The sequence below is a fragment of the Mobula hypostoma genome, chromosome 5 (genome assembly GCF_963921235.1).
Source record: "Mobula hypostoma chromosome 5, sMobHyp1.1, whole genome shotgun sequence".
In the NCBI taxonomy this organism is placed as follows: domain Eukaryota; kingdom Metazoa; phylum Chordata; class Chondrichthyes; order Myliobatiformes; family Myliobatidae; genus Mobula; species Mobula hypostoma.
Window position 1 is genome coordinate 133,856,501 of NC_086101.1, and position 19,136 is coordinate 133,875,636.

Genomic DNA, 19,136 nt, shown 5'->3' on the forward strand with positions numbered 1-19,136 from the left:
ACATATAAAGAGGCTTTGAGGAAAGAGAAGCAGAATAAAGGGTGTAAAGATAGTAAGGTAGAAGAGCTAAAGCGCGTGTACTTCAATGCAAGAGGTAGCCGGAACAAAGGTGATGAACTGAGAGCTTGGATACATACATGCAATTATGATGTAGTGGCCATTACAGAGACTTGGCTGGCACCAGGGTAGGAATGGATTCTCAATATTCCTGGATTTCAGTGCTTTAAAAGGGATAGAGAGGGGGGAAAATAGTCATAGTCATACTTTATTGATCCCGGGGGAAATTGGTTTTTGTTACAGTTGCACCATAAATAATTAAATAGTAATATGTAAATTATGCCAGGAAATAAGTCCAGGACCAGCCTATTGGCTCAGGGTGTCTGACCCTCCAAGGGAGGAGTTGTAATGTTTGATGGCCACAGGCAGGAATGACTTCCTATGACATTCAGTGTTGCACCTCGGTGGAATGAGGCTCTGGCTGAATGTACTCCTGTGCCCAACCAGTACATTATGTAGTGGATGGGAGACATTGCCCAGGATGGCATGCAACTTGGACAGCATCCTCTTTTCAGACACCACCATCGGGGTGGAGGGGTGGCATTACTGGTCAGGGATACTATTACAGCTACAGAAAGGGTGGGTAATGTAGCAGGATCCTCTTTTGAGTCAGTATGGGTGGAAGTCAGGAACAGGAAGGGAGCAGTTACTCTATTGGGAGTATTCTATAGGCCCCCTGGTAGCAGCAGAGATACCGAGGAGCAGATTGGGAGGAAGATTTTGGAAAGGTGCAAAAGTAACAGGATTGTTATCATGGGTGACTTTAACTTCCCTAATATTGATTGGCACCTGATTAGTTCCAAGGGTTTGGACGGGGCAGAGTTTGTTAAGTGTGTCTAGGATGGATTCCTGTCACAGTATGTGGACAGGCTGATGAGGGGGAATGCCATACTAGATCTAGTATTAGGTAACGAACCGGGTCAGGTCACAGATCTCTCAGTGGGTGAGCATCTGGGGGACAGTGACTACCGCTCCCTGGCCTTCAGCATTATCATGGAAAAGGGTAGAATCAGAGAGGACAGGAAAATTTTTAATTGGGGAAGGGCAAATTATAAGGCTTTAAGGCTAGAACTTACGGGTGTGAATTGGGATGATGTTTTTGCAGGGAGATGTACTATGGACATGTTGTCGATGTTTAGAGATCTCTTGCAGGATGTTAGGGATAAATTTGTCCCGGTGAGGAAGATAAAGAATAGTAGGGTGAAGGAAACATGCGTGGTAAGTGAGATGGAAAATCTAGTCAGGTGGAAGAAGGCAGCATACATGAGCTTTAGGAAGCAAGGATCAGATGGGTCTATTGAGGAATATAGGGAAGCAAGAAAGGAGCTTAAGAAGGGGCTGAGGAGAGCAAGAAAGGGGCATGAGAAGGCCTTGGTGAGTAGGGTAAAGGAAAACCCCAAGGCATTCTTCAATTATGTGAAGAACAAAAGGATGACAGGAGTGAAGGAGGACTGATTAGAGATAAAGGTGGGAAGATATGCCTGGAGGCTGTGGAAGTGAGGGAGGTCCTCAATGAATACTTCTCTTCGGTATTCACCAATGAGACGGAACTTGATAACGGTGGGGACAATATGAGTGAGGTTGATGTTCTGAAGCATGTTGATATTAAGGGAGAGGAGGTGTTGGAGTTGTTAAAATACATTAGGACGGATAAATCCCTGGGGCCTGATGAAATATTCCCCAGGCTGCTCCACGAGGCGAGGGAAGAGATTGCTGAGCCTCTGGCTAGGATCTTTATGTTCTCATTGTCCACAGGAATGGTACCAGAGGATTGGAGGGAGGCGAATGTTGTCCCCTTATTCAAAAAAGGTAGTAGGGATAGTCTGGGTAATTATAGACCAGTAAGCCTTACCTCTGTGGTGGTAAAGCTGTTGGAAAAGATTCTTTGAGATAGGATCTATGGGCATTTGGAGAATCATGGTCTGAGCAGGGACAGTCAGCATGGCTTTGTGAAGGGCAGATTGTGTCTCATAAGCCTGACAGAGTTCTTTGAGGAGGTGACCAGGCATATAGATAAGAGTAGTGTCGTGGATGTAATCTACATGGATTTTAATCAGGCATTTGACAAGGTTCCACACGGTAAGCTTATTCCGAAAGTCAGAAGGCATGGAACCCAGGGAAGTTTGGCCAGGTGGATTCAGAATTGGCTTGCCTGCAGAAAGCAGAGCGTCATGGTGGAGGGAGTACATTCGGATTGGAGGGTTGTGACTGGTGGTATCCCACAAGGATCGGTTCTGGGACTTCCACTTTTCATGATTTTTATTAATGATCTGGATGTGGGGGTAGAAGGGTGGGTTGGCAAGTTTGCAAACGACACAAAGGTTGGTGGTGTTGTGGATAGTGTAGAGGATTGTCAAAGATTGCAGAGAGATATTGATAGGATGCAGAAGTGGACTGAGAAGTGGTAGATGGAGTTCAACCCGGAGAAGTGTGAGGTGGTACACTTTGGAAGGACAAACTCCAAGGGAGAGTACAAAGTAAATAGCAGGATACTTGGTAGTGTGGAGGAGCAGAGGGATCTGGGGGTACATGTCCACAGGTCCCTGAAAGTTCCTTACAGGTAGATAGGGTAGTTAAGAAAGCTTATGGGGTGTTAGCTTTCATAAGTCGAGGGATAGAGTTTATGAGTAGTGAGGTAATGATGCAGTTCTATAAAACTCTGGTTAGGCCACACTTGGAGTACTGTGTCCAGTTCTGGTCGCCACACTATCGGAAGGACGTAGAAGCATTGGAAAGGGTACAGAGGAGATTTACCAGGATGCTGCCTGGTTTAGAGAGTATGCATTATGATCAGAGATTAAGGGAGCTAGGGCTTTACTCTTTGGAGAGAAGGAGGATGAGAGGAGACATGATAGAGGTGTACAAGATATTCAGAGGAATAGATAGAGTGGATAGCCAGCGACTCTTCCCCAGGGCAACACTGCTCAATACAAGAGGACATAGCTTTAAGGTAAGGTGTGGGAAGTTCAAGGGGTTATTAGAGGAAGGTTTTTTACTCAGAGATTGGTTGGTGCGTGAAATGCACTGCCTGAGTCAGTGGTGGAGGCAGATACACTAGTGAAAGGTATATGGAGGAATTTAAGGTGGGGGGTTTAAGGGTCGGCACAACATTGTGAGTTGAAGGGCCTGTACTGTGCTGTACTATCCTATGTTCTATTCTACAAAAACCTTGTCTCCGGTCAAGACTCCCCTGGTTATCTGTTCCATGTTCGCGTCTGTGCACGCACCTCTCAACCCTATCTCCATGTCGGTGTCCTGCACTTGGATTTGTCCCATAGTCACTCCTTGTAACAATTTAGGGAGGTCCTGAGGGGACAATATAGGGAGTTAAGTAGAAAGCCAAAAAGCAGTTCCTCCAAGGCCGTAATCTCTGCCACATACCAGTGAGGGTAAGAATAAAATGATTTGGCAGATGAATGTTTGGGTGAGGAATTGGTGGAGGGGAAGGTTTCAGATTTCTGGATCACTGCGATCACTTCTGGGAAAGGTATGACCTGTACAAAAAGGATAGACTACACCTGAACTTGAGGAGGACCAATATCCTGCAGTTCGCTTTGCTCAAGCTGCTGGAGGAAGTTTAAATAAAGTTGGCAGAGGGATGGGAACCGGAGTGATAGGGCTAAGGATGGGGAAGTTGTTATACAAGTAGATGCATTGTGTAGTGAAACTGTAAAGAATAACAGGCGGATGATAGGGCAAAATTTCAGTCAGTGGGATAAGTTGAAATGTAACATGGGGTCAAAATTGAAAAGTGTGATGAATACAGAACAGGAGGTGATATATTTGTATGCATGCACTATACAAAATAAGGTAGATGAATTTGTAGCGCAGTTAGAAATTGGCAGGTGTGATGTTTTGAGCATCACTGAGTCAAGGCTGAAAGAAGATCATAGTTGAGAACTTAATATCCAAAGGTACGCATTATATTGAAAGGACAGGCAGGTAGGTAAGGGGGCGGTTGGGTCTATTGGTAAAAAATGAAATCAACTCCTAAGAAAGAAATGACATAGGATTCAAAGATGTAGAGTGCGGTGAAAAGACCCTGATGGGAGTTATATACAGGCCTCCAAACAGTAGCCAGAGTGTGGGAATCAAATTACAATGGGAGATAAAAAAGGCATGTAAAATGGGCAAAGTTATGATGGTCATGAAGGATTTCAATATGCAGGTATTGAAATTTAAGCTATTTAAATGTTTCTATATTTAATTTGATGTATGCTCGTGTGTGTGTGTGTGTGTGTGTGTGTGTGTGTGTGTGTGTCAGTGTGAAACACGCCTATGAAACCATTATCCCCCACTGAGCTATTGAGCTAAATGAAGGCATGCTGATATCAGACATGCAGCAGATAAGTGCAGAATAATGGTGAAATGGCGGAAATTTCAGGAGATGTCCAGACAACAAATCATAGTTCAGCAGAGCCTTCTGAGATATAGGATACATGTTTCCTATAGTGGGGGAGCCTAGGACCTGAGGGCACAGCCTCAGAATAGAGGGATGTTCATTTAGAACAAAGATGAGGAACAATTCACTTTATCTAGAGGGTAGTGAATTCATTGCCACAGACTTCATGATTAGTCAGAGCATCAAAGGTTATGGGGAGAAGGCAGGAAAATGGATTTGAGAGAGATATGATGGAGGAGAAAGTGGCGACGCGACGCAGCTCGCAGCGGCCACTCCGGTGAATGATGTCTGTTATCTGTCAAGTAGGGTGCCGTGCACATTCTGATTTGATGGAGACAGACGTGAGAGCACAAGGAACATTTGTGAAACTTCTGAAATGCCTGCTTCACTGCCACTGCTACTGTGTGATCCAGAATCTCCGGAGGAGAAGGCCCCAAGCCCTCGGTTTTGCTTGTAGCTTGGCGGCCGAGGCAAGGTCGAAGCACTCGGTTCCCGATGTCGGAGGCTCAAAGATTTTGGACGGACTCAGAGTCAGCTGCGGTTGGGTGCTTCCAATGGTGTGGCATCGGCAAGTTTGTGGTGCTTGGAGTTCATGGCAGGGAGAGTTTCTCCGTTCTACCGTCTGCGCGAGATGATGGGGCTATCGGGACGTGAGACTTTTTTTTTTACCGTGCCCATGGTCTGCTCTTTATCAAATTATAGTATTGCTTTGCACTGTTGTAACTATATGTTATAATTACGTGGTTTTGTCAGTTTTAGTCTTGGTTTGTCCTGTGTTTCTGTGATATCTTTCTGGAGGAACATTGTATCATTTTTTAATGCATGCATTTCTAAATGACAATAAACGAGGCTGAGTGTCCTCATAATCTAATCTAATCTAATATTAAATCAGCCATATGGAATGGCAAAGCAGACTCAATTGACCAAATGGGCTAATTCTGCTCCTATGTCTTATGGTCTTATATCACTCTCAGTGCAATTTTAATCTATTCCATTATGAGGTTGTTAGCAGTGAAGAGAAGTGGACTAAGTAGTGCAAGCTAGGCAATTCAAAATTGGTGAGGCTATCCCTCGGAGATACATGGCATTCAATGCATGAGCTTCTCTCTCTGCAGGTAAAGCTAAAATTAAACTTGTTTCTTCGTTTCAGTTTGCATGAGCCAGCATGAAACACGTCTATCGAACCATTATCCCACCTCTGAGCCATTGAGCTAAATAAAGGCATGCTGATCTCAAACAGGCCACAGATATGTGCAGAATAATGGTGAGATGGCAGAAACCTCAGATGTCCAGACACCAAATCATAGTTCAGCAGAGCCTTCTGAAATATCGATACATGCAAAGCGAGAAAAAGATCAAGCTGTTCTAATATTCACACCCATAAGATGATCCTTAAGGTGCAATAATGACTGTCTGTAGCATCACTTCCTTCCTTGGCATTAGCCACTGTTATGAAGATGTCTTGTAAGTTCTGGATGGAAAGAAATGAACTTGACGAACACTTCCCCAGAATATTATCCAATCCTTGTACTTTTCAGCTGTATTCAGGTTTCAGAATGTAATGCTTTTCCGAGGCAGAGAAATGTGAGGAAAGGGAGGATATGCAAAGACATGCAAAGTTATTTCTCTTTCTGCAGGCAACTTGTCCTCTACTCAACAGGATTCATACATTCAAATATCCTCATAGGACCTTGGCTATTTTTATAAAGTAATCCACATTAATAATTGATAATCCTTTGTAAACCAAACATGGTGACAATGGAAATGGCAGAAAACTTATGCATGTAATGTACACCACCTTCCACTTTTCTGCAAACAATAGTTTCTCTCTCATTCAGTATCATTTTAAAAAATTATTTTTTGTCATCAGTTTGCTTTTACGGGAGTTTGATGTGCACAAGTTTGACTGGAAAGTTTCCCACATTGCAACACTACAAAGTTAGCTACAAAACTCTTTGCAATGCAGTAACCAGCTCTTAATTTTCATTTATGTATATACCCTGCCTCAGGTAAAGCAGAGCAGTACAGATTCAATCAACTTATCTCACAATGAAAAGGGAAATAATATTTCTAATTAAAATTAAACCTTGGTTCTTCAGGGAACACTGAAACAATTAGTAATAAAGATAATAGATTTTTTAAAAAGAGCACAACCCAGAGTACATGTGATCCATGTAACCATGCTTAACGTAACGGTGGCAACAATATGAAATCAAGAGCAAATATCAACAATTCCATGTCATAAGAGGCAATTTTACACCAGGAGTGACAAATCTACATGAGATAAAGCGATCCCACTGTATATTCTGAATGTACTTGAGGTAAGATGCAGGCACATTTAAATTGTGGCTCTCCATCTGAATGGTGGAGCTGGCTCCACGTCATGTCAGGACCCTCTGTTTTATGTCAAGTAGTTCTTCTCATTTTACCTCATTAAAATGATTGGAGTAACTGCGTAGCTTAGAAAAGATAAGTGTTTCTTTTTCATATTATTTTAATTAATATTAATGTTTTCAAATAATTTATGTTAAGTATCTTTTTAAATGAATTCATTATTTTTCATTAATATTTTAATTTATGTAGGTGCCTTTCATCAATTTCCAAAGGTCTCCAATTACCAGTGAGACTTGCAAGTGGTGAAAAGATCTTTGACTGTTCATGATCTCAAGAGGCCGTCAAGGCAATCTGTGGCCTTGGTTACAGTTGGTTTACAGCTCTGTTCCATCAAATCTTATGACCTTGGCAGTGGGGTTAGGAAAACATTCAGAGCTTCAAGGCTGAAAACGTTGGTGCATCCACAGGCAACATGCATATTGTGCCGGGTTGGCAGTGATCCAGCCTATTAACCCCCTGCCAAAGTATGGTCGTGAAGTAATGATGAGTAAAAGGACAGAGTACAAGAACAATATGACAATAGGCCAGTTGATACTTGATTTGATTCACAGTACAGCTGACAACAATTTTGCGATCTCGGTACTTGAGCCATTCTGTGAATCGAAGGGCCACAATTGCCAAGCAAGCCCCAGGACCATGGACTCTGAAACTCATCTCCCCTCACTGTTATAGAGTCACAGAGCACAGAAACAGGCCCTTTGGTCTAATTATTCCATGCCAACCAAGATGCCCACATTTGACCCATATCCCTCTCAAACTTTCCAGGTACCTGTCCAAATCTGTCCTCTCTCATGTTAAACCTAAGCTGTTTAGTTCTTGATTTCTCAACTCAGGGAAAAAAAAGACTATGTGTATTCACTCTATCAATGCCCTCCATGACGCGATGCACCCTTCTCAGATCACCCCTCGGCACTCTAAACTCAAAGTAATAAAGTCCTAGCCTGCCCAACCTCTCCCTATAACCCTTAAACACGAGGAATTCTGCAGATGCTGGAAATTCAAGCAACGCACATCGAAGTTGCTGGTGAACGCAGCAGGCTCCCTATAACCCATTCCCTCGAGTCTTGAAAACATCTTCACACATTATCCCTGTATATTTTTCAGATTAATGGCATCATTCCTGTAAAAAGGTGACCAAAAGTGAACGTAGTACTCCAAGAGCAGCCTCAAGAATGTTTTGTTCAATTGCATTATAATATCCCAACTTCTGTACTCAGTGCTTTGACTGATAAAGACCAGTGTGCCAAACGCATTCTTTACCACCTATCTACCCATGATGCCACTTCCAGTTGGTTGATTTAAGTAAGTACAAAGATATTTTTATAGATAAAAATCAAAAGAATACATTTATTTAAAACAAGTTGAAATGCTGTTAATTCACTAAAATCTTAAGTGTATAAAGAAATAAATGACATGTTGGATAAAGGAGGATTGTCTTTGCTGGAGTTGTGGAGATTGTGAGGAGTCATAGTCATAGAGCCATGGAAGAGTACTTCACAGTGAAGAAGTTCTTCTTCAGGTGCCCCTTAAACCTTTCCTTTTCACCCTTAACCCATGACCTCTAGTTGTAGTCACACCCAACAGTGGAAAAAGCCTACCTGCATTTACCCTATCTGCATCCCTCATAATGTTGACACCTAGAACAAATCTCCTCTCAATCTTCTACATCCCAAGGAATGAAGTCCTAATCTATTCAATTCTTCCATATAACTCAGGTTCTCCAGGCCCAGCAACATCCTTGTAAATTTTCGCTGTACACTTTCAATCTTATTTACAACTTCCTGGACATAGGTGACAAAAACCGTGCACAATACTCCAAATTACACTCACCAGTGTCTTATATCGCTGATAAAAGTTTAAAAGTTTATAATATCATAAGAGGCACAGATGAAGTAGACAGATGGTATCTTTTTTGCACAGTTGAAATATCGATAATACTCGAGGGCATGTACTTAAGGTGAGGGCGGGGGAAAGTTGAAAGGAGAAGTTAACGTAGGGCAAGCTTTTTTACACAGAGTGGTGGATGCCTGGAATACACTGCCAAAGTTAGTAATGGAAGCAGATGTGATAGAGGCGTTTAAGAGGTTCTTCAATAGGCATTTGAATATGCAGACAGAGGAATATTAATCATATACCGACAGAAGGAAGTTGGTGTCATAAGCTTAATTTGTTTGATACAGCACCATGGGCCAAAGGGAATGTTCCTGTGTTGTTTTAATGTCAACCAGAAAATTTAAACAAATACCTCCTAAATCCTGATAGGCCATTTATTTATTCAAATAAATGAGGCTGCACTGCATTTGACAACCAGGACAGGTGTAAAGATGTAGAGGCAGATATAAAGTGCATCCAGCTTCTCAGCTTAGTAATTACCCAAATGCCTATGATTTTGGTTTTGCCACAGAACCTCCTGCCTGTTTGTCAGAGCTCTCCCATCCATTGTTCCTGGACTAGAATCCTGATTCCCAAGGTGATTACAGTGGGGAAGTAAACTTAAATCCTAGCTGGGAGATTTCATTCAGTCCTATCAGTAGATTTGGAGGGAGAAGAAGTTGATATCAGTAATGGTGATCATTAAACTATCAATCATTACTTGGAAAACAATATCTGGTTTATAAGTAAGTGCAGTCCTTGCCAGTGATATATACCTCCTGTGCAAGAATAAAAGAAAAATCATATCTAGAAATAGACTGTTTTTTGTTTGAACAATTGCTGCTACTGAGATTGGCCATCAATCTGAAATATAATAGCCATTATCTGGGACTGTTCACTGTCATTCTGAGGTGCGAGCATCAGGCGATGGAGACAATGGTGTTGAAATAATAGATTGATGATATTTTCTACTGCCTGTTACGCCACTGGCATTTAAGGCAGCAATGAAGGTCCTCCATCTCTAGTGGTTGTTCAGGGCTTTCTTCATTGTGTCAGTGGCTCGGTTTTCACTACCGTCAGTCATGCAAATCCTGGGTGGAGACTCAGGAATACCATCCCACACAGATGTAGAAGGATTCTCCAGTGCTGTTTCCATAGCAATTTTGTTTTACCAGTCAGGGTTATTTTGCCTTGAGTCGAACCCCCGAACCTGGAGGACCAGTGGGCCATTCTTAGTCAGGCTTCTACCCTTTGACCTATTTAGCATGGGTGACCCTACCAAGAAACATAGCACAAAGACAAAGTGAACAGAACTCTCTGGTTTCTGGAGGCACACAAGCCACCAAACCACAACTAGGATGTGGACCTCTTGGAGGATAAGCAGGCCTTGGTGCCTCAATATTGCTTTTGCTGATATTTATATTTATCTTTTATTATTCTGGTATCATTTGCTGAATCTTTGGTCTCTTACATTTGGTGTAATTTATAAATAAATGTAAGGGGGTTTCGACTTTTATGTTACTGCGGAGGCTAATTAAAATGGCGTCTTTGTTATGTTAATCTGGGGAATGCGGCTTTGTTGTGTTAAACACTGAGAAAGTTTGCGCTAGCAGCTTGTTTTGGTTTAGAGTGTGATAAGAAATATGGTATTAACCAATTGGGATAGTTGTTACGTTTTTGGTTTATTTGAAGATACTGTATGCACGGGGTTTTGGGGGCAGAAGGCAGGAGAGTGAGACAGAGGATGGACAAGGTGCTGTGATGTCCGCTAACGGGGTCGGACCCCGAGGAGGGCGTTCGGCGAGGAGACAGAGATGGACTCGTGTGGAGTGTCTGGTTGACCACTGTTGTTGGTCCCAGGCGGCCGGTCGAGGTGGTCCGAGGGGTCGCAGGGTGAAGAAGAAGGTCCTTGAGTTCCAACTGTTCTGTGCACGTAGAGATTGAACTTTGATAAGTGTGGCGCCTTTTATTTTCCTTTTATATTTTATTCTCTCTTAATTATATAGTTCCAGTAATATCTATAAACTGTAAATCATTTAATTGCATCTGGTGTATTGTCTGTTATTTGGGTGGGGTGGGGTACATCACGCAGCATTCACACAAACTAATTATCCAGTTTGGCGGGGCCGAGGCTGTTTCCCTAGACGACAGCGAGCCGAGCGATCCTGAGGCTGGCCGGGGGGGGGGGGGGCTACATAAAAAATAATCACACATCTTGAAATTCCCTGAACCAGGTATATTCGGAATATGGCATTTAGCCAAGATTAGTCTGTCCTCCAGATGACCTCCCTGATGTTGTTCCAAAATGAAGCAGAAGATTTCCCGCAGATGACCTATCTGATACTTGTCCCATAATGAACATTTCAAAAGATATACACATTCCCATTAAAACCGTCTCTTGTGGAAATTTGCTGGAAAGAATTTGTTGGGAATTTCATGGTGAATGTTTGACAACAAGACTGAACCATTCTGATAGCAAGGTTCAAACCACATAAGGAGGCAGATCCAAGCAGCTTTGACATGTATTTCACTCGACATTAAGCACTTTTGACCTCATTGAAGCACTTTAGCAGAGTAGGTGGAAGTAGGGTCAGTTGTGTATTTGTTGGAGGAACTGTTTATCATTTCACAAATACTTTCTAATCTGCTTCACACTTTCAAAATTTTCTCTTAATGTGGAAAAATGTTGTTTATCCTTCATCATCACTAAATCCAAGCCTGGGAGCCCTCCCTACCTGAAGGATTGCAATGGTTCAAGGAGGGACCTCCTCTCTAACTTCCCAAGAGCAGTTAGGAATAAGCAGTAAGTGCTGGCCCTGCCAGCAACATCGAGGAGATGAACATACCATCACAACACTTAATGTTAATGCTTTGACGTATGTGATGTGCCTGTCTTAAATGTTACCCAATTAATATGAAATCAAAAGTAACAGGAAATAGTCCTTCTGGATAAGACCATAGGAAAATATAGTTTGGCTCACCATGCTTTGCTGTCTCTTTAGAGAGCTGTCTAATTAATTACATTCACCTGCTTTTCCCTACAATGCTGTGGATTTGAAGGATGCACTGAATAAGCATCTTTGATAATCATCGGGCAAATGCATATTTTTTCAGACACGGGAATTAATTATTGTATAATTTATTATACACACAAAGGAAGTGGAAACATTTCTTCACAGATATCCAAGTATTTTATTTATTCCTTTTCGTATTTGTATAGTTTGTTGTCATTTGCACACTGATAGAATGCCGAAAATGGTGGGGACGTTCTCATTTATTCTATTATTGAGTATGCCCACAAGAAAATTAAGAAAATTAATCTCAGGGTTGTATAAGGTGATATAGACTAATGCCCTGGTTAAGATTTTTACTGCTCTGCATTTTAGTAGTTTTCTGTAAAACGTGGTCTGTCCTACTGGTAGAATGTTTTGGTTTCAGCTAAAGATAAGGGGCTATGTTGTTCGATTTAGGAATGTTGTGTTAGCCAATCAGGATTGTGGAATTGGGAGAAGGTTCTAGAGAGAGCTGGACAGAGAGAGATTTGTGACAGATATTGGTGGGGTTCTTGGTCTTTTGGTGGGAAATGTGGAGAAGAGAAGATCAGGAGAGATGTCCATAGGATTCGATCCGACAGGAAGACACAATTGCAAGGAGTGCTTCACAAAACAAAGGTGCCCAAGATGGGAATCTCTACTAGTGATTGGTGATGAGAATTCAACATCATGAATAACGGTTATACCCAGCTTTTGGAAGAGATGAGCCCCAACTGTCATGTGTACATCTAAACTGGTCTAACTGTAATGGGCCCTTTTATTTTTTTTCTTCTTTCTATTCTTTCTTTTGCTAACTACTTGATAAAACTGAAATTGGTAAATATACTTCCTTTATAATTTTATGCTGGTATATGATTTGTCATTTCTTGGTGACCAGTAATTCTGTATGGGCAATTCCTACACAGCATTCATTCAAATTAAGGTTCTATCAATCAGAATATCCTAACTTTCCTGTTTGGTTGAACCCCAAATCATACCGACCCTAGGTGTATATTGTTATAAAAGTGGCCTTCTCACCACCTGGTCATGTGGCTGTTAGCAGAGTTAGCTATTGAGCCAAGTTTGCAAACGAGCCTGGTGAAAAGGATTACTTTGATAATAAATTTACATTGAGCTTTGAACTTTGAAGTTCAACCCTAGAAAGGAATCACATGGAATTTTCAGAAGAAGTACTGGAGTAGAAATTGGCCATTATCTCTATTTTTTCTTTATAAATATTCTATGCTAAGAGTTTGAGAAGTGCAGACAACACTGAAAAAGTATCAGCCAAATATATAAGAAATCTATTATAATTGTTATTTTGTGCATGGTTAAATAAGCAGAGCTGTGTTCAATATGTTTGCATTGGAGGGCACTAAATTTCATGATATGGATTAATTTTGTTATTATTAGTTACCAGTTGTATCTTTATTAATCCAAGCTCTGCTACCAGTTAAGCAGTTAATGTCTTCTTGAAGTAATGCTCTTTGGTGTCTCTAGATCTTATCAGTTCTGAACCTTCCTAGTTAGCCTCCATTAGTCTACTCTGTATAAACCTACAATTATTCAGAACCTTGCTATTCATGTTTTAACTCATACCAGAGCTCACTGCCCAGCTTTATCTCAATACACTCATTTGGCATAGTCCAGTCTTGTTGCAGGGTTTTGAGTGAAATGTTGACAATTCCTTTTCCCCACAGATTTCCTCTGACAGTTTTTTTTATTCCTCTGAATTCTAGCATCTGCAGTGTCAGTGTGCCTCCGTTGGCATGCTATTTGTCTGAATTGCACCACATAATGAGAACTCCAATCAATATTGCGAAAACCAAAGCCATTGTCTTTGCAAACACGAGGAATTCTGCAAATGCTGGAAATTCAAGCAACACACATTAAAGTTGCTGGTGAACGCAGCAGGCCAGGCAGCATCTCTAGGAAGAGGTACAGTCGACGTTTCGGGCCGAGATCCTTCATCAGGACTAACTGAAAGAAGAGATAGTAAGAGATTTGAAAGTGGGAGGGGGAGGGGGTGATCTGAAATGATAGGAGAAGTCAGGAGGAGGAGGGATGGAGCCAAGAGCTGGACAGGTGATTGACAAAAGGGGTATGAGAGGATCATGGGACAGGAGGCCCAGGGAGAAAGAAAAGGGGAGGGGGGAAAAACTCAGAGGATGGGCAAGGGGTATAGTCAGAGGGACAGAGGGAGAAAAAGGAGAGAGAGAGAAAGAATGTGTGTATATAAATAAAGAATCTATCCACGGCCTCCTCTACTGTAAAGATGAAGCCACACTCATGTTGGAGGAAAAACACCTTATATTCCATCTGGGTAGCCTCCAACCTGATGGCATGAACATTGATTTCTCAAACTTCCGCTAATGTCCCACCTCCCCCTCATACCCCATCTGTTATTTATTTATATACACACATTCTTTCTCTCTCTCTCTCCTTTTTCTCCCTCTGTCCCTCTCACTATACCCCTTGCCCATCCTCTGGGTTTTCCCCCCCTCCCCCTTTTCTTTCTCCCTGGGCCTCCTGTCCCATGATCCTCTCATATCCCTTTTGCCAATCAACTGCCCAGCTCTTGGCTCTATCCCTCCCCCTCCTGTCTTCTCCTATCATTCCGGATCTCCCCCTCCCCCTCCCACTTTCAAATCTCTTACTAGCTCTTCTTTCAGTTAGTCCTGACGAAGGGTCTCGGCCCAAAACGTCGACTGTATCTCTTCCTATAGATGCTGCCTGGCCTGCTGCGTTCACCAGCAACTTTGATGTGTGTTGCCATTGTCTTTGGTCACTTTTACAAGTTGCATTCTCTTGACATTAAATTTAACTCCATCCGTAACAGTCAATTGAAGCTAGACACAGGGTGTTACAACATACTGTCCTATATGACCCAGGTTAAGTTTTGGACTATATATGTACACCAATATATGGACAACCTGCTCCCTTGTTCATAACGTCAGTACTCTGCTACTGAAACCCTCATCAATATTATTGCTTATCTCTATACTTGACAATTCCTTTACACTTCATGCTGCCCTCTCTCCTTCTCCAACCCCACCACACTCATAAGCTTAAAGCTACCTAGCACTCTGCTGTGTCCTAACTCACCCCAATCTATTCACTCAAAAGAATTAGAATCAGAATGAGATTTATTATCATTGACTTACATAATATGAAGTTTGTTGTCTTGTGGCAGCAATGCAGTACAAAGAGATTAAATTACTATAAATTACAAAAATAAATAAATAATGCAACGAAAAAAAGACACAGTAGTGTTCATGGGTTCATGAACTATTCAGAAATCTAATGGTGGAGGGGAGGAAATACTTTCCAAATCATTGAGTGCGGTCTTCAGGCTCTTGTACTTCCTCCCTGATGGGAAAGAAAAGATTCAGGATTAGTTTTACTTGTCACATGAACATTGAAACTCAAAACATATGGTGAAATGTGTCATTTGCATCAACAGCCAACCCATTTGGAAGATGTGCCGTGGGCAACCAGCAAGTGTCATCATGCTTCTGACGCCATTATAACATGACCACCTCTTCCTAACCCTAACCTGTACACCTTTATAATGTGGGAGGAAACTAGAGTACATGGAGGAAATCCATGCAGTCATGGGGAGAAAGTACAAACTCCTTATCTTGATTGAATCTGAATCCTGATCTTACAGTTGCTGCTTTAAAGGATTACACTAACCACTATGCTGCTGTGTGAATGAGAAGGGTCTGTCCCAGATGGTGAGGACACTTAATGACGCATGTTACTCTTCAGAGGCACCACCTCTTGCAGATGTCCCTGATAATGAGGAGGATTGTGCCTGTGATGGATGTGGCTGAGTCTATAGCCCTCTCTGACCTCTTGTGATCCTGTGAAACCTTCATACCAGGCTTTGATGCAACTTGTAAAATGTTCTCCAGCACATAAACTATAGAAGGCTGCAAGACTCTTTGGTGACATCCCAGATCTCCTCAAACTCCTAAAGAGTACACAGAGTGTCTACTTTATTAGGTACCTCCTGTATCTAATAAAGCAGTCACTGAGTGTATGTTTGTGGCCTTCTGCTGCTGTAGCCCATCCACAATCAAGGTTCGACATGTTGTGCATTCAGCGATGCCTGTCTGCACACTGCTAATGTAACGTGTGTTATTTGAGTTACTGTCACCTTTCTGTCAGCTTGAACCAGTCTGGTCATTCTCCTCTGACCTCTCTCATTAACAAGGTATTTTTGCTCACAGAGCTGGCACTCACTGGATGTTTTACATTTTTTTGCAGCATCCTCTATAAACTCTAGAGACTGTTGTGCATGAAAATCCCAGGAGATCAGCAGTTTTTGAGATACTCAAACCACACAATCTGACACCAGCAATCATCCCATGGTCAAAGTCACATATATCACATTTCTTCCCTATTCTGATCCTTAGTCTCAGCAACAGCTTGACTATGTCTGCTTGCTATGCATTAAGTTGCTGCCGCATGACTGGCTGATTAGATATTTGCGTTAATGTGGAGGTGTACAGGTGTACCTAATAATACGGCCCATGGGTTTAGCAAACTGGCATTTTTCATTATGATTGGATCAATGTGTTGACTGCAGGATAGATCCTAGATCCTCTGAGCTGTCGATGCCCAGGAACTTGAAACCGTTCACCCATTCCATCCCTAACCCTTCAGTGAGGATTGGTGTGTGTTCTCCTGATGTCCCCTTCCTAAAGTCCACAATCAGATCTTCAGTCTTGCTGATGTAGAGTGCAAGGTTGTTGTTGTGACACTATTCAACTAGTCAACATACTTCATTCCTGTATACCTCCTCATCTCCACAACAATTTATAGACAGCATTTGAACTTCATTTAGCCACACAAGTATGAGTGCATATTGAGTAGAGCAGTGAGTTAAACACCCATCCTTGAGATGCACCTGTGTTGATTGTCAGTGAGAAGGAGATGTTATTACCAATCCACATTGACTGTAGTCTTCCGACAAGAAAGTCAAGGATCCAGATGCAGAGGGAGGAACAGAGTCCCAGCTCTTGAATCTCAGTGAGGGACTGACATTGTTGAACACTGAGATGTACTCAATAAACAGCAGCATGACTTATGTTTTGCAGGCCTAGGTGCTCCAAAGCAGAATGGCGAGCCAGTGAGATTGTCTGTGCCAGGGACCAGCTGTGATAGTAAGTAAATTGTTTTGAAAACACATACCACGGGCCGGCTGGTGGCACAATGACATCGGCGCCGGACCCGGGAGCGGAGGTTCCCGGGTTCGAAACCAGTCGGGTCCGCTCCCGAGTACACTTTGCATCCGTGCCTGGTTGAGTGTCGAGATCACAACTCAACCTCGTAAGATAAAAAGGGAAAAATACTGTGAAAATGTCTGTGTGAGGAGGGGCACGCAACACAGCCTCTCTCTCGCTCCGCGCCTTGTAAAAGCCATGAAAAAGACATCATCATCACGGATGCACACGCACAGATGCGCACACACGCACAGACTCGCACGCATGCAGGCACACACCAGAAAAAAAAGAAAACACGTACCACATCGCTCAAGGACAGCTTCTACCCTACTGCCAAAAGACTATTGAATGCTCCCTTCATATGATAAGATGGAGATTGACCTTATGATTTACCTTGTTATGACCTTACTCCTTATTGTTTATCTATGCACACTTTCTCTGTAGACTGCATTCTGTTACTGATTTACCTTGTACTCCCTTAATGCACTGTTGTAATGAATTGATGGGTATGAATGATATTCAAAGCTAGTTACATGAAAGCAAGCTAGCAAACAATATCAAGGCGAATAGAAAAAGCTGAACTGCACCCTTGGGTTCAGAAGGAGGTAGTGGTCCAGATTGTGGAGTCATGATCTTCCAAAAATCATTAGAGTCTGGCATGGTGCCAGAAGACTGGAAAATTGTAAATGTCACTCCATTCTTTAAGAAAGAAGAAAGGTTGCAGAAAGGAAATTATAGACCGGTTAGCCTGACCTCAGTGGTTGGGAAGATGTTGGAGTTGATTGTTAAGGATGAGGTTATAGAGTACTTGGTGAACAGGACAAGATAGGAGAAAAATCAGCATGGTTTCCTTAAGGGAAGATCTTGCCTGACAAACCTGTTGGAATTCTTTGAGGAGATTACAAGTAGGATAGATAAAGAGTATGCAATGGATATTGTATATTTGGATTATCAGAAGGCCTTCGACAAGGTGCCACACATGAGGCTGCTTACCAAGTTAAGAGTCCATGGTATTACAGGAAAGTTACTGGCATGATTAGAGCATTGGCAGTTTGGTAGGAGGCAGTGAGTGGGAATAAAAGGATCCTTTTCTGGTTGGCTGCCAGTGACTAGTAGTGTTCCAAAGAGGTCGGTGTTGGACTGCTTCTTTTTATGCTGGATATAAATGATTTAGGTGATGGATAGATGGCTTTGTTGACAAATTTGCAGACAATAGGAAGATTGGTGGATGAAGAGAGTTCAGAGCTGGTTCACAAGGATGATTCCAGGAATGAAAGGGCTATCATATGAGAAATGTTTGATGACTCTGGGCCGGTACTTGCTGGAATTTAGAAGAATGAGGGGTGAATCTCATTGAAACATTTCGAATGTTGGAAGGCCTAGATAGACTAGATGTGGAAAGGATGTTGCCCATGTTGGGGGAGTTTAGGACAAGAGGGGACAACCTTAGGATAGAGGGTTGTCCATTTCAAACAGAGATGGGGAGTAATTTATTTAGCCAGGTGGTGGTGAATTTTTGGAAGTTGCTACCACATGCAGCTGTGGAGGCTAGGTTGTTGGGTGTATTTAAGGTGGAGATTAATAGGTTCTTGATTGGCTATGGCATTGAAGGTTATGGGGAGAAGGCCGGTGAGTGGGTCTCAGGAGCGGTAAAAAAGTTCAGCCATAATTGAATGGCGGAGCAAACTCGATGGGCCAAATAACCTACTTCTGCCCCTGAGTCTTATGGTCTTATGGTCTAAATAGGACGACCTTGGATGGGGCATCTAGGCTGGTCTGGACTATTTGGTGTGGAGAGTTTGTTTCTGTGCTGCATAACTATGAACTCTATAAAAAGTTTGCTTTTTCAATAGTTCATATTATCAGTTATAATTCAAGATGTTGTCTGAATATTTGATTGAAACACCCTGTCCTTATTGTAGAACCACAACCTTTTGAATTATTCCATTTATCTGCATTTCTATAAACTAGGTACTTTGGATGTAAAGATCATACTTGAACTCTGTATTTAAATTCTGATTTGACAAAACTTCTACATTATGTTTTAGTTTAAAAGTTTTATTTTCTATCACATAATCATATTGAAAGCATATCATGGTTCAACATTTCCATTCTCAACAGAGACACTGTTTGTATTGCAAACTCAAG